Here is a 22805-nt window from a genome sequence, read left to right on the forward strand (position 1 = left end):
GATTTCTGAGTAACTGTGAACTTTAGAGCAAAAATCTCCTTGATGATGCACAAAGCTTAAAGACTGCCCAGCTTCACCTCCATCACCAGAACAACAGGGAAAAGTCATATAGAGCAAAATTTTGACTTTTAAATCTGTATTAGGGATTTTTTAACATTTCTTTTCAATTCTCATAATAAGCATGCTAGTAATAGGGATTCTAATAGGCTGATAAAAATTCTGAATAATTAAAATGAAGACACAAGACCCACATCCAAAAGCAGAGCAACATGATCAATATATCACACCAAAGCTAAGTGTTCAGGGGAAAGAAAAAATAAAACCTTCCTGTCTAGGTAAGCTTCTCCAGAAATTATTTGTGATGTTGTACATTATTTTTTCATGCATGTTATATTGTTAATTTCAGTACTGATTGATTCTCTTTTTTTCAGTAATCTCCTGAGACTGATTATTTCTAAACTTTATTTTGTGAAAGCATGCCAATTTTTAATGCAAATCTAAAAAGAAGACAATGCAGATTCCTTATTAAAGCAAAAACGTAGCCTGAAGTCTGTAGTTTTACCTGCAGAAAGAACAAAACCTAACGATTGTCAAAGTATGCAGTGCTACCACACTCCTTATGTAAGTCTGATTCGTGGTTTAAACAAGCTGGCCTGCTCTCAGATGAGTTCAGCAGTGCATCTCAACTCCCCACGCACTAGGATAGTCTTGGAGAAAACACTGTGCATGCATAGGTCTATGTGCATGTATGGAAGAATAGAAAATAGATTTTTATCAGTAAAAACCCAAAGGTTCCAAACCCAAAATTAAATGGGCCATTTTCTTCAGTTGAGTGCAAGGGCAAAAGTGGAAGCTTACGTATAAGGACTAACCTGCAAACACTGGATTCTTAGAGAAACAGGCTATTAACACAGTGAAACTACTATGAGACATTAAAATCAACACAAAAAACCAAAGAGCTCACATACATCACTTATCTGAAGTTAAGATCTGATATAGGTGAAGCATCCCATCAGTCACAAATCAATCATTTCCCACTTAATACTAAGCAAAACGCATGAATTTGAGGAAGATTAGTCAGGAAAAAAAAGAAGGAGACCATCAGGAGAGCATGTGCTGCCTAAGAATGCCATGATTGAGGGGAGGGGGAGGCAGCTTGATGCAAGCTAAGTTCTGTTTATTGTACTTTCCTCACTTGGTTATATACCTTAACATACAAGCTAAAAGATCATGCCAAACCCTAATTCGTCATTAAGACAGACCTCAGTACATACCTCATCAAGGCAGACCTTGTACGTTAGCATCTAGATAAGCAAGGATCAACAAAAAACTGCAGGTTCATGTTTTACAAAGTTTCATCGGATGCAACATTCTCTAAGGTCATTTCAACCCTCTATTTAACTCAGTACTTTTCCCCTTTATACATTCTGAACCCATGTCTTATGTTCCAGTGTGTCAAGATCAAGCAACTGTGCAGCACTAAAAGTCCTACCATTCCTAACATAAGAATGTTATCTAGATCCTACATAATTCAGTCTGAGGCAGGGAGGCCTCATCTGCCCCCATCAGGGGATAGTCTTCATCCACCCTGTTCAGGAACAGCTGCTAGCATGCCTGAAATAGCTGATCCCCTAATCCAGGTTACAGGAAGAATAGATAATAGGCGTCAACATCACCTGCCCGAGTACAAAGGAGCAAACGCACTCCATAGATCCACTTTGAAGACCAACAGCCTTCAGGATCCTTTGGTGGTGGAAAGGCCTGGAGCTCCCAGATTATCCAACTGATACAGAACAGCTCAATAGAAGATAAAACACAAATTGTGTTAGTGCAGTTCTACTGGTGCCATACAAAGTGCACCCAGCCCTCTCCAGTCATCTAGACCATGGCACTAAATGCCTCATCCAGTCTTTCCTTGAACACCTCCAGGGATGGTGACTCCACCACCTCCCTGGGCAGACCATTCCAATGGGCTGAGAATTATGTAGCACCATAGATTCTATGATGCTACATAATTCTCAGCTCCTTTGCAAGAGCAACAATGCTCAACTATCATAGTCACTTTTGGAGTGAAAAATTCAGAAGCTTCATTGGGACAGAACTGGAGAATCCTAAAAAAATAAGACTGACTTAGCAACAGAGAAAGGACTTACCTACAGTCTGAAGAGCAACTTTGAGAAAGTACATAATTCTCTTTTTCTTTTCAGCAAATTATACACAGTTCTTTGCTAAAGGCAGAAACAGAGTACTTTGCCTACCACGCAACTACTGGAGTAGAAGATGACAGTTCCAGAACTTTGCAGTTCCGAGACTCTTCAACCCAGCTACCCAAAGGTAAGAATGACACTATAGCTGCTGAAGTTTAATCATAAATCCCTGCTGGAGAATTTTAAAAAAAAAAAAAAAAAAAAAAAAGGAAAAAAAAAAAGAAATTGCCACAGAGTGGTTACCTTGGCATTAAAGTGTAGACTCATAGTTCATCTGTCAGAACGCGTTATTCAGTAACCAGAAACCTGGATTTTATCCTGAGGTAGCTCATGATTTATTTCATATCTTTTTACCTCACATACACTCAAAATAAAATCAAATTTAGAAAGTATAGCAGAGTTACATAACTATTGTGGTAGATGAAGCAAATATTGACTGGTCCAGTGTTGTTTTGGTGACTACACTTAGCATGAGTGAATGGAAAGATTGATTCAAAAATTGTTAGTGAGAAGAGTTTGGGGGAACTGGGGTTTTATAGTCTGGAGAAGAAAAGACTAAAGGAGTACATAATTGTCTTCCACCATGTAAAGGAGAGTTGCAGAGTGAAATAAGCTCTTCTCAGTAATGCAGAGTCAAATAACAGAAGGCAACAGTTAGAAGACACAAGAGAAACTTGACACAAGTAAAATGAGGGGGATTTTTTAAAAAGTAACATATATAAATATACAAAATAATAAATATATAATAATAATATTATAATAAAAATAATAAGCATCATAGAATCAACCAGGTTGGAAGAGACCTCCAAGTCCAGCCTATCAACTAGGCCATGGCACTAAGTGCCTCATCCAGGCTTTTCTTGAACACCTCCAGAGACAGCGACTCCACCACCTCCCTGGGCAGCCCATTCCAATGGCAAATCACTCTCTCCAGCAAGAACTTCCTACTAACATCCAGCCTATACTTCCCCAGGCACAACTTGAAACTGTGTCCCCTTGTTCTGTTGCTGGTTGCTTGGCAGAAGAGACCAACCCCCACCTGACTACAACCTCCCTTCAGGTAGTTGTAGGTAGCAATGAGGTCACTCCTGAGCCTCCTCTTCTCCAGGCTAAACAAGCCCAGCTCCCTCAGCCTCTCCTCATAGGGTTTGTGTTCCAGGCCTTTCACCAGCTTTGTTACCCTTCACTGGACACGTTCCAGCACTTCAACATCTCTCTTGAATTGAAAGGCCCAGAACTGGACACAGTACTCAAGGTGTGGCCTGAGCAGTGTTGAGTACAGGGGAAGAATAACCTCCCTTGTCCTACTGGCCACACTGTTCTTGATACAGGCCAGGATATACAGGCATATAAATATATCTCCCTTACAGTGTGCTTAAACACTAGAAGATTTTCCAAGAGTACTTGTAGAATTTCCAGTTCTTGGAGATACTCAAAACTGAACTAGATAAATAGAATCATAGAATCAACCAGGTTGGAAGAGACCTCCAATATCATCCAATCCAACCTAGCACCCAGCCCTAGCCAGTCAACTAGACCATGGCACTAAGTGCCTCATCCAGTCTTTTTTTTAAAACCTCCAGGGATGGTGATTCTACCACCTCCCTGGGCAGCCCATTCCAATGGCAAACTGGAGTTTCAAATGATAATACAGTGAGGTGACCTTTAATCAGAAGTGCTGGGAAGAGCACAAAGTAGATTACAGAGACCGTAGAAAAAAGCAAAAATTTGAAATAAATTCATTTCTAACAGAGCTCCAGATTGAAACCAAACCACACAGAGTCATCTATGAGATAAATTCTATGCAATATTGTTACAAAAATCTGTTTGGAAACATGATGAGAAATCCACACAAATATCACTTTTCTAATCATGCAAAATTGCCAGGTTGATTTAAGTCATTATCCCTGTAATCAGATAAGTTTTCAAACCCAAATTGTTCCCATTTGTGATCTCTTTACCACAGTCTGTCTAGACTATTCAAACAATAGCAAAAGGAGGCTCTATGAACAGGTGTGTTAAGCTCAGAAGATGTCAAAGTGAGAAGCCATGTAGTGGCTTTTTTTGTGTCAGGGTTGGAAGTGATCTAAAGGGTCATACAGTTCCACCACCACCCACCCCCCACCCCCCCCACCATAGGCAGGGACACTTCCCATTAGATCAGGTTGCCCAAAGACACCTCCAGCATGGCCTTAAAAACTTCCAGGGATGTGGCTTTCTCCATCTCCCTAGGCAACCTTGCCACTGTCTCATCACTCTTATGGTGAAGAACTTCTTCCTAATGCATAAACTAAATCCACCCTCCTGTAGCTTGGCTACATTCCCCTCCCAGTCCTATCACTACCTGACACCCTAAAAAGTCCCTCCCCAGCTTTCTTACACAGCTGTGCAGTGTAACCTGACTTGTAATTTAGCCTTGCTCTTTGGTGTGTCTAGATGACCTCAAATTTCCTGTACCTAGCTAGTTTTTTGTATGATTCTAAGTTGCAGATGATTGTATACTACTACCACCAAGTATGCAAAATCCCCTGAAGGGCTGAGTACACAAAAGCATTCTCCTCACTGAAAAATGTATTTTGACTATTTCTGCAGCTCATTTGCTGCATTACAATAAATCTATTACTCTGTGTCATTCATGGAACATACCAGAGTGTCATCTCAGAGAATAAACAGCTTTAAGAAATAAAGTCTCTCATTCTAGATCATAGACTGTATTTTGAGTATGAACTCACAACTAATTGGGGGTGCACAGTGTAGTTGCAGTATCTCCCGAGAAAGACAATGTGATTTTTTGAATCCTCCCAGTTGTGTCATTTCTGAGAGAAGGTTTAGACAGTTTTCACTTAATATTTATAGCAGTGCAAGCTTTTGATCAAAGGGTGATAGCACTCTTTATAATATCACAAAATTTCTAGCCATCACTATTCTCATTGGCTGCTTTTTATGTTCTCTTTGCTACTAATTTTGATACAGGTATTGATACCCAACTAGATGGAAAAGGAAGAAATATAGCATGAATATGGATTATGGAAAAGTTATGAGCTGCTCCTTTTTCCACTTTCACACAGGATTACTACTGCTATCCAGATAAGTTGATTATATCACTGAGGAATATAGGAAATGGACAACTAGACTATGTAAATCTCTGTTGTAAACGGCTAGCAGCATGACTGACCTGCCCGACCAACCTAGTGCCTTCTGTAATGACTGCATGGTGACTATGTCAGTGGACAAGGGAAAGTGTAGGTATTATCTGCTTGACTTCTATGGAGCCTTTGACTTAGTTCCCCACAACTTTCCCTCTAAAGTGGAGAGATGGATTTGATGAGTGGGACTGTTTATTGAATAAGAAATTGGTTGCATTGTTGCTTCCAGAAAATAGTGGTCAACAGCTCAATACCCAGATGGAGATTGCTGACAAGTGTGTCACTCCAGGGACCTGGATAAGCTGGTCTGTGAACCTCATGAGGCTCAACAAGAACAAATACAAGGTCCTTCACAAGGTTCAGCGCATTCCCAAGCACAAGTACAGCCCAAGGGATGACTGCATTGAGAGCAGTCTTGTGGAGAAAGAACTGGGGATACTGGTGAATAAAAAGCTGGATATGAGCCAGCACAAAGGCCAACCATATCCTGGGGTGCATCAAAAATAGCATGACCAGAAGGTCAAGGAAGATGATTCTTTCACTCTGCTCTCTTCAGACACTATCTGGAGTATTGTATTCAATTCTGGAGCCCTCAGCACAAGACAAACATGAATCTGTCAGAGTAGGTCTAGAGGATGGCTATAAAAATGATCAGAGAGCTGGAACAACATTCTGGTGAAGAAAAGCTGAAGGGGTTGGGTTTTTTCAGCCTGGAGAAGTGGAGGTTCTGCAGAGACCTTATTGCAGTATTTCAATACTTAAATGGGGCTTATGAAAAAGATGGGAACAGGCTTTTTATCAGGGACAAGGAGTAATGTTTTTAAACTGAAAAAAAGTAGAATTAGTCTAGATATAAGGAAGGGTGGGGTGCTGTGTTTTTTTGTTGTTGGTGGTGGTTGGTTGGGGGTGTTTTGGTTTGGTTTTTTTTCTCTCCAGTGAAGGTGGTGAAACACTGGAATAGATTGACCAGAGAGGTGGTGGATGCCCAATCAATGAGAACATTCAAGGTTAGGTTGGACAGGCATCTAGCAAATTGATCTGGTTATACATATATATGTCCCTGCTCCCTGCAGAGGAGCTGGACTAGATGACATTTAAAGGTCCTTTCCAACCCAGACAGTTCTGTGATTCTGTGAAATGTAAGACAACATCTATTGCAATAAGCTTGCAGGCTACATTCAGAGGGTCAGACTTGTGAAAGAGCTGAGACATGTCTAATGTGAAAGTATGTAAAATTAAATACAAGATATTGCAAAGTCCAACTTTTCTTTTTAAAAATGATTTAAAAATATCAGATTTGTCAGCTTTAAAAGGACATACAGAGCTTCAAAGTACTCTTTCACAACAGGGGGAAGCAAGCCCATTTGTCAGGGACCAACCAGCCACTGCACCATAGCAAGCAATAAAGGCAGCTCTCAAAGACAAGCAAGCCAGTGCTGCTGGGTTAACAAAGCACTTGTGTGGAGAACAAGTTATCAACCTTGAGCATGGCATCCCTGCCAATCTTTGTGAAAAACCACAGCAGAGTGCAGGGAAGTCACAAATACTTTTCTACACTGTTGGCTAATTAAACAAAAAATCTGCCTGAATAATGGTTCGTAACTACTCAGGCTATTTTTTCCTGTGTTCTTGAATACCACAGATGCAATTTTGTATTTATATACATCTCTCAATGTATAAATTTGCATACCAAGCAGAAATCTAATAACTTAGTTGAACTTTACTGCACTGACTTTTCAGTAGTATGCAATCCAAACAGGTTTTTATTTTATCATATTTCTGCTTACAAGGAATGCAAAGATGTTAGTAACAGGTTGAAAGTATTTTTAACTCTGTTTAAAATGATAGCCAGTGCGACTCAAATATTCAATGCTGCACATTTTTATTTGTGTATGTCAAATGAACTTAGAAGCAGTGCTCACATTTCATCACAGTTTCTGATACCTGCATAGGGGAGAAGAGAGAAAGAAAGAAAATTCACTCTTTTCACTCCCTGGACCATGCTAAGGATCTGCAGAGTGATTAATATAAGTAGAAGACTGAAGTCATGCACACAGAAGTGCAATAAAAACAGCTGATGAATGAAATGGAGAGTGTAACTCATCACAGATGAAGTGGAAATACCCTGCTAGCCCATCAGGATGATGCTCTCTGACCTGCCATCATTACCTTGAAGGAGATAGCAATGACTACTCTCCGGTTTGAGGAGCACATGCAGTTGAAGAACCCAATAGCTCCAGCCAGTTCATGGCTTAGAGTTTTGCAAATGAGGATCTTTCACCTCCTGTTTGGGAACAGTTAGTCACTTAGATCAAAGAGCTACTATATCTACTTGCATTACAAGATGACAATCCTAAAAATGATACTTGGAATCCTTCAAGGAGGCTAGAACTATCTGTAAACCACACTAAGAGAAGATTTATTTTGCTCCATTTCTGGAACCATCCACCATATTTTGGCATTCAGAGCAGTCTGTAGAACTGAAATTAATGCCCTATTTCAGACAAAGTCAGCCTCTGGTTAGTCCTTCCTATTTACAATAAGATTAAATGTAGGAGTTACACTGTGGAGAGCAGGACTAGGAACTGCAGAATTACTCTTCTGTAAACCAGCTCTAATAATGTAGGCAAGAGATCTCTAGGAATTTTTGGCTAAGTGAAGATTCTCATTCAAATACATTCTTCAAACCACAGAAGCTTTCAAGACTGTATAAAAGTATTTCAAGGACAAGAAGTCCTAAGGAACTAAAAAAATAAATAAATTATAGTTTCACTTACCCTGATTGGCAACTGGCCTCACTTATTCTGTGGCCCTACTCTGGGCCACAGAACATCAAGCTGTTCCTGTAAATGCTTAACTTGAAGAGCATTGCTGATAACTGTACTTTGGCACTTCAGCAAGAGTGGAAAAGTATGAAACAGTATCATCGGGGTTGGAAGAGATCTCACAGATCATCAAGTCCAAACCTTTACCATAGAGCTCAAGGCTAGACCATGGCACCAAGTGCCACGTCCAAACTTGCATTGAACAGCTCCAGGGACGGCGACTCCACCACCTCCCCAGGCAGCCCATTCCAGTGTCCAATGACTCTCTCAGTGAAGAACTTTCTCCTCACCTCCAGCCTAAATCTCCCCTGGAGCAGCTTGAGGCTGTGTCCTCTCGTTCTGGTGCTGGCCACCTGAGAGAAGAGAGCAACCTCCTCCCAGCCACAACCATCCCTCAGGTAGTTGTAGACAGCAACAAGGTCACCCCTGAGCCTCCTCTTCTCCAGGCTAAACAATCCCAGCTCCCTCAGCCTCTCCTCGTAGGGCTTCTGCTCGAGGTCTCTCACCAGCCTCGTCGCCCTTCTCTGGACACGCTCAAGCATTTCAATGTCCCTTCTAAACTGGGAGGCCCAGAACTGAACACAGTCCTCAAGGTGTGGTCTAACCAGTGCAGAGTACAGGGGCACAATGACCTCCCTGCTCCTGCTGACCACACCATTCCTTATGCAGGCCAGGATGCCACTGGCTCTCTTGGCCACCTGGGCAAGAACTACAACCCACTCCTCTCTTACCAGTTTTAGGAGGCAAATTTACAAGAGTGATTTAGTAGTGATTTCAGATGCAAGCTTTATGATCATCTTTACATAATGCATATACCAGTTCACATTCCCTGTTCTATGGGCTCCATACTCATTTTCCTGCCCTATTATCTTGAGGACTTTAAGGTCCCCAAAGGTCAACTCTTTTCAAGACATCATTTCATAGGACTTAAACACACCTTATCAAGTCTGAGAAGTGAGTCAGGTAAGCCAGCTGGAGATTTACTCCCAGTTTTCTCAGTTCATTCTCTGCACATACTGAGGACAAAGTACATTACCAGAGTCAGTGCCAGCTAGCCAGCTTTCTGAAAAACTGCCAGACAGTACTGCAGTCATCAGACCTTATGATGCTAAATCTATCTCTGTAGGGTCAATGAGAATAAAGCTAAAAAAGAAAATCTGCAGAACAGATTGCATAAAAAGTAATAAAAGCCACTAAAACATAAGCAGTATTTTTCTAACCCACTCAGAGGAACTGTTATCTTAGACGCATATTGAAGAAAGAAAGGTAACAGTAAAACAATGGGCTCACCAAAATTAAGGAAACCTCTGTGGAGCACATAATTAAAAGTGACTGGATGTTGCTCTACAGAGTAAAAATATCATTATAATGATGTGTGAAGAACATAATATTGTACATAGGTGGAAAGCCTTTTGCTTCTTGAAGAAGAATCTATCAAACTGGACAAAACAGGAAGAACTAACTATTAGAGACAACTTAAAAGAACTGGCATCTCTCTATTGCTGTTGAAATCAGCAAGGCCTTTCACTGATCATAGTAAGAAAATGTCTATTAGAGCTTTCTGCCAGGATTTAAAAATGCCTATCTCTATATGGACTTGTGCACAAAATAGTTGCATGATTCAAAGTCTGTTACCTATCTGAATGAAAGTATTAATTGCTGGTAAGCATACCCATGAAAGTTATATAAATACATCAAAGAATAATACAGTACACATGACTCTAATAGATGAAGAAAAAATTGCTATCAAAAATACTTTTTTTTTTTTCCTCCTAATATAGGTATGGCAAAGTTTAAATCTACCCACACATCTGCAAAATTCATGAGTTACACATATATAGCTCTGAAGAGCTAGGTAAGCATCACCTGGAATAAAAATGATGATGATTCTCTAATTACAGTTGTGTATCTGACTTTCCCATCTGCATGAGGATGTTTACAATACATCATGTTAATCTGTGATGAGATATGCATAGGTGATAAAATGTAAGGCAATGAAAATGTACTGATTACAGCTGCCACTTTTGTGCTATATTTGATATTATAGCAAGTGGAATCCGTCTTACAGAAAGAGCACTACAGAATATTCACTGCTCTTGGAATGAGCAATTGGTGTGGAAAACAGAAAACTCAATCTGAGATATGGTATTGCTTTGCCTATTTGGTTTTGGATAATTCTGTGTGCTTTACTAATAGGCAGCACACTTAGACTGCCCTTATTTTAACACAGTGCTGTAACGGAGTTTATCCCTCAAACTCTAATGAGACAAAGTGTTATTCTTAACTACATTTGATTTTTATTGCAAAAAGCAGCAGCTACTGTTTGCTTTGACCAATTTGATATCAATAGGAAAGTTTTACTTGAAGAGATTAAGTTTTTTAAAAAAAAAAAAGTCTTCAGCAACATCTTGGACATTAAGTTCAACTAAACATACAATTAAATAGTGGTTTAAGTTTAGAAACACCTAACAGAATTAATCACAATGGAGTAACTGAAAACCAAGATCTGATTCCTCATTTAGAAAGAAAAAAATCAATTTATCAAGCGTGTGAAACTTGTTTTGAAGTATTTCAAAGCCTTTCATAAGTCATTTGATGATACCACAGAGATCTTTCTGCCCTTTCTGTTCTGTTTTTGGTGGGGTCTTTTTTTGTTCTCTTCCTCTCCCCCCCCCCCCGCCCCTTCCCCACCCCCGTGTGGCAAACTTTAGGAGTTCTTTATCTTGATTAAACATGAATTACATTTATAAGCTCAGTGAAGAAAGCTGCATTACTAATATGTGAAGATGAATACACTGTGTTTGTCTTAGTTTTTCCTTTCTCAAGACTGAATCTACCTCTGGTCTCTTAGACAAGGAGATAACAGAGTTAAATGGAAAAACAATGAACCTGCATCCCTAACTATGACATGAGGACATTAATTATAAAGGTATGTCACATTAATGAACAGTGTGGTTCACGCCACCTCACATAGAAACATTATCAGCAACAGCAGCCCTGTAGGGTTTCAAAATTTGTCGTCACTTTGGAATGTAGAATCAAATTAGCAAAGCTGTGCTGAAAGGATGAGATTCTGTAAGGTTTTTAAACATCTCAGACAGGAATTCGATTAAGATTAATTCAAACCAAGCAAGCAATTTTAGAGGCGTTGGAAGCAATTTCCTTTCACATCATGGTCGTGTGCTGCTGACACGAATGCCTGGAGAAAAATGTGCTAAGTTACCAGAGACAAGATCTTACTATGAAGAGCGAACTGTATTGCAACCTTGGAAGTTTAGGTTTAAAAATAATAATACTAAGGTAACAAATCTTGCAAAGAAACATACAAAATATTCATCATGAACCATAAATAACTCAATCTAAAGACAGGACATTTCAAATACCACAATCACATTTTCAAGCCGGTTTGTGTCATCAGCTTTTAAAGGTGAGACTCTTCAAAGGAATTTGCTGGATGAATAAGATTTAATCTAATGCCATTTTAGAAAAATGATAGCAGTGCTCATCAAATTATTAGTGCACTGGTAAAGCATTTTGAATCTAAATCCTTCACCACTTTCATTTATTTTATGATGTTGAAAAGGTTATCCTTCAAAAACTGTCAACCAATCCATATAAAAGATTTAATGTTTTAAGGACAGATAAGAGGAAAACATGTCATTATGTCTTTGAAAGAAGACAGGTTCTAACAACTGTAAAATTAATACTTTTTCAGAAGATGGAGAAAGAATATACAGGCTTTTCACTTCATTCTAAGCTCAGTATAGGCACCCTAAAGCTATGCAATTATTTTCCAGACATAAAAAAGTTAAAAGAAAGAGAGACTGAATTTTTGCCACTGAAGTAGTGCTATGAATTTAAACCTAGGAATTTTTCAGATGTTTTCAATTTTTGCCCCCTCACCTTTTTTATTTTTCCCCCCAATAGAGAGGCAGAGTCCTACAGGGGTAATTTAAAGGTACAAACAAGTTGTTCCATTTTCTTAGCCACCATTCACAGACCTTTAAAAAGTAGTTGGTGAGCCAAAACAAGGAATAATGAATTAAATCCCAACCTAGCAGCTTGACAGTCTTTCCAATATGGATATGAGACTGACTTATGCAATGTTGAACCTGATTTCAGGTAAAGGTAAGAAACTATGACAAGAAGAAATATAGCCAGGAGGTGAATATATGAAACTTAAAGACTGGAGTTTACAGCAAGTGTGAACAAAATTTCAAAGAAACCTTAAAACACAGACTGGTAGTACAGCCATAAGAGTCCAGCCTCATCTATCCCTGCAAAAGGATTAGTGAAGATAGGAAAGAGAAATGTCCTCTTCCACCCATGTGCTGAAATGATTCTAACAGTGTTTCTAAGTGGCTGCAGTGGTACTATGTGGTAAATACACTCACTTTTCATGGACAGGGTGGGGCTTACAGATGATTTGCTCCAGTTTGCAACGCTTGAGAAATAATAAATCAATTTCTTCACAAACCCATGCAATTTACCATCTTTGCCACATGCAGATTGACAGATATTACTGTGAACAAGTATTTCTTCATTTTGGACTACTGAGAGACCACAGTCAGCTTTTGCTTTCTTTATCTACCAGATAATGAGTACTGGATTCTCTTTGCCCTCAAATGATTCTGCTAGCAATGTTTTTTTAACTTGGCACAATCTCTGTTGTGTTAAAATACAATTCAGAGTGTTGTTTTTTTTCTGATTTCTTAGATCTTGCCCTGAGTTTTATCCCTTACCACTCTCACCTGTTGGAGAATTCTTGTTAGCACAGCACACAAGAATTGATAAACAATGAGCAACCCGTGCTGGGAATGTCCTTGAACCCATCTTGGGAGTTTAGATAGCAGGCACAGGGTAGCTTTCCCCCACATGCAGCTGCAGGGGGTGGAGTGCAGCTGCAGGTGGGCAGAGATTAGCCAGCCCCAGAGGCTGACCCTCAGATTGTTATAGTATGCTGACCTATTGATGCCTTACAAATAACTCTGGACCCTCTGACTGTAACCAATCTTAAGCTGAGCACGCCTCTTGCTAGAATGCATATAAGTTACTGTATCACGGAAATAAAGTGGATTTGACCATCTAACCATATTGGTGAACAAAGAGTCATCTTCCCATAGTGCTCCACCGAACGTGTTTTCCAACACTCACCATCAATCCAGAGAGCCTTTTATTAGAACTAGGAAGAAATAGCCCTTAGCTGCACAAGAGCTGTAAATGCATAACCAGACACATTCTAAATCTGATAATCATCATTATCATCATCCTATTATAGGCTTTACAGAAAAGATGCAATAACTTGCTCAACTCTGGAATATCCTGCCTGTGCCATAAACCAAAGGGCAGTTGATTGCTTTGTGTCACTAATTCCGAGCAAGAAAGTCATAAGATTCAAAATTGGTCAAAACTGCTATCTGGCACCAAATATATGGTGCATTAGAATAAACAAAGGGTTACACTAAATTAGGTGAATGACTAATAATGCTGTAATTATCATTTCCCAAAGAGCACTGCTATCGTCTGAAAACACAATGCTTTACAACTTTCTAGTTTTCCAACATGGTCATTGCTATGAAGAAGAAAAATAAAACAACAACAAATAAACAACCCAACACTTATTTTGATACGCTCTAATCTTGGTATGAAAGCAGCCTTGGGACAAAGTTTTTCACCAGGAAAACATAGAATTTTTCAATATTTATTATCTTGTCTACTTCCCCCCCCCCCTTCCTGTTATTATAGGTGCTACAAGAAAATTTTCAATATTATCTTGTCTACTCCCCCCCCCGTTATTATAGGTGCTACCTATTGTTTATAATCCTATTGCAGTGTTTAGGGAATCAAACAGATATTGAATGACTAGAGTTAACAGACAAATGGTAAAATACCAGCCTCAATCTTGGTGACATATGTAATTCAGAACAAGTATCATACATGCAATTGATGTTTTTTTCAAACACGCACAAAAAGAAATCCTTCATTGAACTTCACACCATTATCCTTAGTCAATGGGGAATCATGGAATCAACCAGGTTGGAAGAGACCTCTAAGATCATCCAGTCCAACCTAACACCCAGCCCTATCTTGTCAACTAGACCATGGCACTAAGTGCCTCATCCAGTCTTTTCTTGAAAATCTCCAGGGATGGTGACTCCACCACCTCCCTGGGCAGCCCATTCCAATGGCAAACTGGAGTTTAAAATGTTAATACAGTGAGACGACCTTTAATCAGAAGTGCTGGGAAGAGCACAAAGTAGATTACAGAGAACGTAGAAAAAAGCAAAACATTGAAATAAATTCATTTCTAACAGAGCTCCAGATTGAAACCAAACCACACAGAGTCATCTATGAGATAAATTCTATGCAATATTGTCACAGAAATCTGTTTGGAAACATGATGAGAAATCCACACAAATATCACTTTTCCAATCATGCAAAATTGCCAGGTTGATTTAAGTCATTATCCCTGTAATCAGATAGGTTTTCAAACCCAAATTGTTCCCATTTGTGATCTCTTTACCACAGTCTGTCTAGACTATTCAAACAATATATTCTGTTTAGATTAAATGTTCACACCATCTGCACTGTAAATGAAGGGGGAAATGTTTTTGAACACCCTCCCTTTGAAAGGCTTGACTGAATGACAGTATTCCTCCAAGAACTCAAATTCACCACAAGTACAGGGAACCTTCTTCAGAAGTCAGTTTATTTACTCATTTGTATCTAAGGCAGACTTTCCTCAGCACTATGATAACTGATTTCTGCTTTCATACAGAGATTGCTGCTCTCCATCATAAAATGATTCAAAGTACAATGAAGAGCATTGCCAGATACATTCTGATCCTAGTTTGTTTGGGTGAACTGAAGAATATTTATTCAGTGGCCTGTGTAAATTAACTGGTTTTATGTGGAAAATTATTGAAGGGGGAGTAAGAATAATTACTTGAAAGATCGAGCTTGTTTGCAAATCTTAGTTAACATTCTTATTGAATGCATTATTAATTTTTTTGTTAAAAAACCCACAACCAACAGACCCCAACCCCTATTTTACAGCAGTCTCAGAGGCAGGAAGGAATGAATGTTTAACAGACATGATTCAAGTAGAGAAGTGTAGGCAAGCATGGGGATGTGTGGCTAGAAAGCTGCCTACTGGAAAAGAATCTGGATATACTCATTGATAGCTGGCTATATATGAGCCATCAGTATGCCCAGCTGAACATGAAGGCCAGGAGCATCCCAGTCTGTATCAGAAATAGTGTATCCAGCAGGACTATGGAAGAAACCATCCTCTTGTACTTGGTACTGGTGAGGTTGCACTTTAAATACTGTGTTTAGATTTGAATTGCTCGCTATGAGAAGGACATGGAGATGTTGGAGCACAATCAAAGAAGGGTAAAAAGCTGGTGAAGAGCCTAGAGCATAAGTCTTATGAGGAGTGGCTGAGGGAACTGGGGTTGTTTAGTATGGAGAAAAGGAAGCTGAAGGGGAGACCTTGTCATGGAGGGCCCATAGGCCCAAAATAGGCTTATACATGTTTACCTATCTGCCATGCCAGAGGTAAGGCAGGAAATGGACACAAACGAACCTGTAGCCACTGAGTCTGGCCTGCCCAGGATCCTGTGGTATAAGGTACACACACTTAGCTTGTGCCTGCCTAGTGCAAGGCCCCTGCTTTTCCCAAATTAGGGAAAAGTGAGCCTGTGGCTTTGCCTAATATGGTATGGTTTGGCTAACTGCTATCCTGATTGGCTATTCTTGTGTCCAAAGGGCAATTAATCTCGGCCCACATGGATAAAAGGAGATATGCAGGTGAACAACCTGCTTTTGCTTTCCTGCTTTACTTCCCTGCTCTTTTCTGTGCTCTCTCTGCTGTGCCCAGCAGTGCTGCTACTGTACACTACTATTGCACACTGCCTGGTAAACTCCACTGCTGGGAGTTACCAGGAGCAGACCCTGGATGTCTGCACACAATCAGCCCGTATGGCCAGCATGACATCATGCTGAGACTGCACAACATCTGCCTTCTGCACCTGAAGGCCCTGTCTAGAATTCCTGGACATACATACAGATCATCCAGAAGAAGCCAGGAGAACAAGGTCAGAGATTGTCTGCATCCTTTCCCCAGAAGCCAGGAAGATTCAAGCCTCAACGTCCAACAAGACAGAATCCCCTGAAAGCATTTGGGCACTGTCTGGACTGTGGCTAGCTCCTACAAGGGTAATAATAATCTGCGAGTAAATGCTTAAACACCTCTTTGTAATTCTCTACTGCCTTCTGCCATAGAGCAGAAAGAGCTTGTGCCCATCTACTGGGCAAACAGCGTTTTGGCCACAAGTGGCATTTGACCATGGGAATAGTTTCTTCCTGTTCAATTAATGTTTATATATTTTGCTGGTTATACTAGATGTAGATTATATCCATAGAATGTTTCCATAACTGTGTAAGAACCAAAATATTATTAAAATTAGTGGTCAGAGGTGTTAAGAGTTCTGAATAGCAAAATTAATAAACAATATTAATTTTGGAAAATGTCATATCGCATCGATTGATTTCACCTCCACAACAGACCTTATCACCCTAACTCTACAACCACCTGAGAGAAGGTTGTAACTAGGTGGGGTCAGACTCTTCTCTCAACTAAGAAATGACAGGATGTGATGAAACAGCATAGACTAAATTAGATGACAAACAATTTCTGCCACTGGAAGTAAAATCTCATAAAATCAAGAGGTACCCAAATGGGATGCTCAGATAGGATCCTGAACTAATATGTCTTAACCTATTTGATATGAAGCTGATGTGGGACTGTGAATTATCATAATACTTACAGTGCCAACTGTACATTTTTAACTTTTGTAGAAGAGTCACTGAATTATAAATAAAACAGGCAAAATTAATATTTTGCCTATTGTTTAACATACTGTGATACAGAATGATATACTGAATACATATACACAGATGATTCAGTGATATGCAGAATATGGAGTTAGTAGCTATGTTCTCACATCTACAGACACACCTCTATTTAGGATTATCCTGTTTAAAGATTAAAATATGGAACAGTAACAAAAGTACGCCAGAAACATGTGAAGCACTATGAAAGCTGTAATGAGTGAAAAACTCTAGCCATGTACAAACTGTTACTGAAAATTACAGCATTTGTCTTTCCATTTTTTCATTATCAAAGCTGTGATTTTTCTCAGCATGTTCATCAACAAACTGAACAGTAATTCTGCTGTAGAACTAATAAATTCAGTAACACTTTGCTATCTATGGTATTACTGGAAGAATACTACAAAGACTAACAATAAGTAAACTCAGAGATAACTTTCAAGTCCAAGTGGTTTTTGACATTATATTTATCATTCCTAGTGAGAAGCAGATTTAAATAAGTAATAAATCAACATCTAAACAGGTACAGAAAAACTGTCCTCCCTTACCATCTCAACAACCCAAACCAAAACATTTTAAAAAGACAACAGTTTTTGAGCTTCACGTTTCTGATCTAATTGGAATTTTATAAGCTAAATATGAAGCAAATCACCAAAAGCTTTAATAGCTCAGCAATTTGTCAACAAGAAAACTATTTCTTTAAAAAAAAATAAGGATGAAGGTGTTCTTAGTGCATTTGTTTATTATTTTAGATAAATAATGTTGGGATATTTTCATTCCATATTTTCACTTTTTAAATTTTTTCTTTATTTCTTCTGAAACTATCTTCAGTGGAAGTGAACTCACTTCACTAGAAGTTGCCATGTATCAGGTTTACAGATTTCAGTGGTATATGAGCCTGTATCGTTCTTCCTCAGCCAGGACCATCTTTTGAAGACAGGAAAACAACTATATGACAGGTGTTATCAGTTTGCCAAATTAATTATCTTTGTGTAACTCAAGTGCTTCCACGGGCTACAAGAAAATCTGAAGCCAGTCACAAATGTAAAACCCAGTCACCATCTATTTTGTTATTTCTCTTCTCCAGACAACTTTTACTAATGAAGAAATGTACTGCAATCATGACTATCCACTGCAACTATTTAAAGTATTATAATTTATATGGGAGCAAAACCATTCCTTTAACCACTGTTCTCTCTACACCATGACTTTACAGATCCCAGCTGCAAAAAAACCTCCAGTTGATCAGTATTATATAAAAGAAGTTTTATATTTATATAATTTCTTTATATATACAAGCAAATGTATACATAAACACGAGGTTTGGCTCTTTAAAGCAATGAAATAAACAACTGCTGAATTCATTGAAGTTTACATATCACAGAGGATGTGGTTATAAACTGATGACCAAGATGATGAAGCAGTGTTAAACAAGATAAATGTACACTGTCCCTTAAAAGACACACAGGAGCCAGATTTTAACCTACCCCATAGAATCAACCAGGTTGGAAGAGACCTCCAAGGTCATCCAGTCCAACCTAGCACCCAGCCCTAGCCAGTCAACTAGACCATGACACCGAGTGCTTCATCCAGGCTTTTCTAGAAGACCTCCAGGGACGGTGCCTCCATCACCTCCCTGGGCAGCCCATTCCAATGGCAAATCACTCTCTCTGGCAAGAACTTCCTCTTAACATCCAGCCTATACTTTCCCCGGCACAATTTGAGACTGTGTCCCCTTGTTCTGTTGCTGGTTGCCCGGGAGAAGAGACCAAACCCCACCTGGCTACAATGTCCCTTCGTGTAGTTGTAGACAGCAATGAGGTCACCCCTGAGCCTCCTCTTCTCCAGGCTAAACAGCCCCTGCTCCCTCAGCCTCTCCTCATAGGGTTTGTGTTCCAGGCCCTTCACCATCATTTCAGCTATACAAAATGGAATTAACACCAAAACTTTTAAGACCAAAAGCACAGGTTTTTACTTCTTACCTTTCATCATCAGGTTTACAGCATGCTGACCTCCCAGCTTTTTTACTTTATTTCTTCACTCCTATTAATTTTCCAATTTTTTCCCCTGCTCTTTATACTGCACAGCTTTCAGACTGAGTTTTGCAAAATGTTAGTTATTTTTACAGAGCAGCATGTGTAAATACACACAAGTATCAAAACCCCACAATGCTCTACAACTCTGGGTTGCAAAAACCACTCTATTCCCCACAGGTGAGATCTTTACATATAAAAGGCTCATCAAAACTGACTGATCTCAGCTGTGCTTATACAATCAACTCCAGAAGACCAAGCAGAAGAGAAAATACAAACCCAAAGAGTAACAGAGATGGAAATTGCTGTTCCTAGAGCAAAAGGAACATAATTTGGTTGAAGAAATAATTTCCTAGCAAGGTCACATTATTTCTTTATTTTTAAAAGCCTCTTTACACAAATTTTGAAACAGTAGATGAGTTTCTTCATCAAGAAGTCAGAAAGAAACAAAAGGGACAATGAATTGCAAGTCAAACAAAACGTTCCTGTAAATTCTGAGTTATAAATCAATGCTAAATAATCTCTAAAAGCCTACATCATTGTGTGACATCATCTGCAGTTTCTTTGTTTTGTTTTGCCTTTTTTTGGTTTTTTTATTTTTTTGCTTTGGTTTGTTTTTTTTGGTGCAAATGGTAATTCACATATCTTCTGGTAATTATATGCCACATAAATATTTCATGCCACAATCATTGTGCACTTCCTATTGGTCTCGTCATGATTGCTATGTATATAATTTTCCTGCACTCTATAAGCTAATCTGAACAAACCAGCATGCCTTGATCAGCATAAAAAATGCATGTATTTTGTATATATGTATGAGATAGATATAGATATGTATATTTCCTCTTAAAATAGGCAAACCTAAATTATCACATCTATTACTAGCTAGGTTTCTGAACAATGCAGAAATCCATGCCATTAGTTCGTCACAAGCATACACTCTGTTTTGTCAAACATTGCTCTTGAAATATGTGTACCTGAATACTACAGAAATGTTGTGGTTGCTACATCACACACGAAGTAGATGAATTCCCATTGAAAGACTTCATTATTTTCTTAATTTCTAATGGCAGTCACAGTGGTGCCCTTTTCTTTGTCTTTCACAAACAATTAACCTTTTGCCATGTATGCAATTGGCTGAGAGCAATCCTAAGTGGCTCAGAAAATAATTTACAGCAGAAACTGTACAAAGTTAATTAGTATTAGTCTAAGAAGGTTATTCATATATTATCAAATAGAGGAAAGTGGTTAGCGTGATCCTCATGGAACTTCAAGGTACAGCTGAGTTTTGTTGTCAGCAGCTGTGGAGTATAAATGCTAATCAGGCTCAAGTACAGAATCAGATTTTGTAGTCATGGTAATTTTAAGCCTGGATGTTACATCTTCTGAAGGTACAATCTAGCACAATCCTGCAAGTAAATAAATCTATGCTATTACTTGCTTCTTTATTGGAAAAATAAAACCCACAAATACCCCAGCCCCCTCAAACTCAGAAATACTGTTTTCCCACTTTAACTGAAAACCTTGGCTCTTATTCTCAGGATATTAAGCTCTTAGAGATTTTTTTTCCTGCCTAAAAGTAAATACTCTGTATTTATTTATTAGCATGTATACTTCCAAATGCAGAATCAAGGCATGGAGAACAGAGTTTAAATTTTAAGTTTGACAAGATAGAAAGAGAGCTCCTAGCATGTTTATTAAGCTGCCTGACGTGCATATTTCCAAGTGTCTGCACTGGTTGCAAGTGAAAGCTAGTCATTTATTAACAGTTATGTAATACTTTCTTCCAGTACCATTGATAAGTGTGACCATCAGAAGTCAGTCTGTTATAGAATCATAGAATGGTTTAGGTTGGAAGGGACCTCAGAGATCATCCAGTTCCAACCTCCCGCCATAGGCAGGGACACCTCCCACTAGAATAGGTTGCTCAAGGCCTCATCCAACCTGGCCTTGAACACTTCCAGGGAGGGAGGAAGCATCCACAAATCTCCTTGGGCAGCCTGTACCAGTGTCTCACCACCCTCACTGTAAAGTTCTTCCTAACATCTAGTTTAAATCTCCCCTCTTTCAGTTGTGATGGTTTGGGCATTAACCCACCCCCCACACACACTTTGAATTGCCTCAGCTAACTCAGACAGCCTCTGGGAATATAAATGAAGCTATTTATTTTACAGTAGCAAATATACAAGCAGCTATTTACAATATATACAGTTATATACAGAAATATACAAAGGATAAACAATACAGAAGCACAACTCCCCTCCCAGAAACCTGAGTCCCCAGGAGGGGCTCTCAAACCACCCCAACACCTCCCCTTGCCCTCTCAACCTTACTCCAGTTCTCAGAAAGAAGAGAGGTGCAGCCAAGAGGTTAGGGAGCAAGGTTAGTGGCAGCAAGGTTAATGAGATGTGACTAGGTCTGAAGGCAAAGGCAGAATGAAAGACAAAATGGAGAAAGTTTACTTCTTCTTCCCAGAGTTCTCAGGGTGACTGTGAGCGAAGAGACACAATTGTTTTCATTTCACTGCCCATTATCTAGTTCTTTTACCAAAACATCCCAGCTTGCTTCAAACTAGCACATCAGTTTAAATCCATTACTCCTCATCCTGCCATTACAAGACCTTGTAAGTAGTCCCTCCCAAGCCTTCTTGTAGGCTACCTTCAGATACTAGAAGGCCACTTAGATGGAATCCCTTTATACCCTTGCATGACTATTAAATGTAAATGGCAATCTCCCTTCTTGTAGGCTCCCTTCAGATACTAGAAGACCACTTATAAGGAATCCCTTTATACCCTTGCATGCCTATTAAATTTAAATGGCAATCTCACTTACAAAATAGACTTACCTTCTCCATGTGGGGATATAGACTTTAGTAAGCTGTTGACTAATTAAACACAGTCATAAAATTGAGCTTCAATGGCCTACATTCTCCCTGGGCCTCATCCAAAATATTGCCTGTTGGGGCATCCTGCTTAAGGGGAGACCTGTTCTGCTGTCACATGGAGCTACTTGGCTCTTAGCCATGGACACAGTTTATTTGAAAAGACTGAGACAGCAGCTGGTGTCCCAAGAAGGACCAGGTCCTGGCAAGAATTCAGTCACAGCCATGACACCTCCACCCACATAGCAATGCTGCTAAGCACTGTGAAGGGGCCAGCCATAGAATCATAGAATCATAGAATCAACCAGGTTGGAAGAGACCTCCAAGATCATCGAGTCCAACCTATCACCCAGCCCTAGCCAGTCAACTAGACCATGGCACTAAGTGCTTCATCCAGTCTTTTCTTGAAGACCCCCAGGGACGGTGCCTCCACCACCTCCCTGGGCAGCCCATTCCAATGGGAAATCACTCTCTCTGTGAAGAACTTCTTCCTAACATCCAGCCTATACCTACCCTGGCACAACTTGAGACTGTGTCCCCTTGTTCTATTGCTGGTTACCTGGGAGAAGAGGCCAACCCCCACCTGGCTACAATGCCCCTTCAGGTAGTTGTAGACAGTAATAAGATCACCCCTGAGCCTCCTCTTCTCCAGGCTAAACAGGCCCAGCTCCCTCAACCTCTCCTCATAGGATTTGTGTTCCAGGCCCCTCACCAGCTTTGTTGCCCTTCTCTGGACATGTTCCAGCACCTCAACATCTCTCTTGAATTGAGGGGCCCAGAACTGGACACAGTACTCAAGGTGTGGCCTGACCAGTGCT

At 39.6% G+C, this 22805-nt stretch overlaps 1 long non-coding RNA gene across 1 annotated transcript in view; it reads right to left on the bottom strand.

Annotated features, from left to right (window-relative positions):
* Positions 1–19254, bottom strand: part of LOC135176053 (uncharacterized) — an 83305-nt gene extending 64051 nt beyond the window's left edge. Inside the window, exon 1 of the long non-coding RNA XR_010302545.1 lies at positions 19056–19254. This is a non-coding gene — a long non-coding RNA (uncharacterized LOC135176053). The remainder of the gene's footprint in view (positions 1–19055) is intronic.
* Positions 19255–22805: the final 3551 nt, after the last annotated feature.

The sequence above is a fragment of the Pogoniulus pusillus genome, chromosome 6 (assembly GCF_015220805.1).
Source record: "Pogoniulus pusillus isolate bPogPus1 chromosome 6, bPogPus1.pri, whole genome shotgun sequence".
In the NCBI taxonomy this organism is placed as follows: Eukaryota; Metazoa; Chordata; class Aves; order Piciformes; family Lybiidae; genus Pogoniulus; species Pogoniulus pusillus.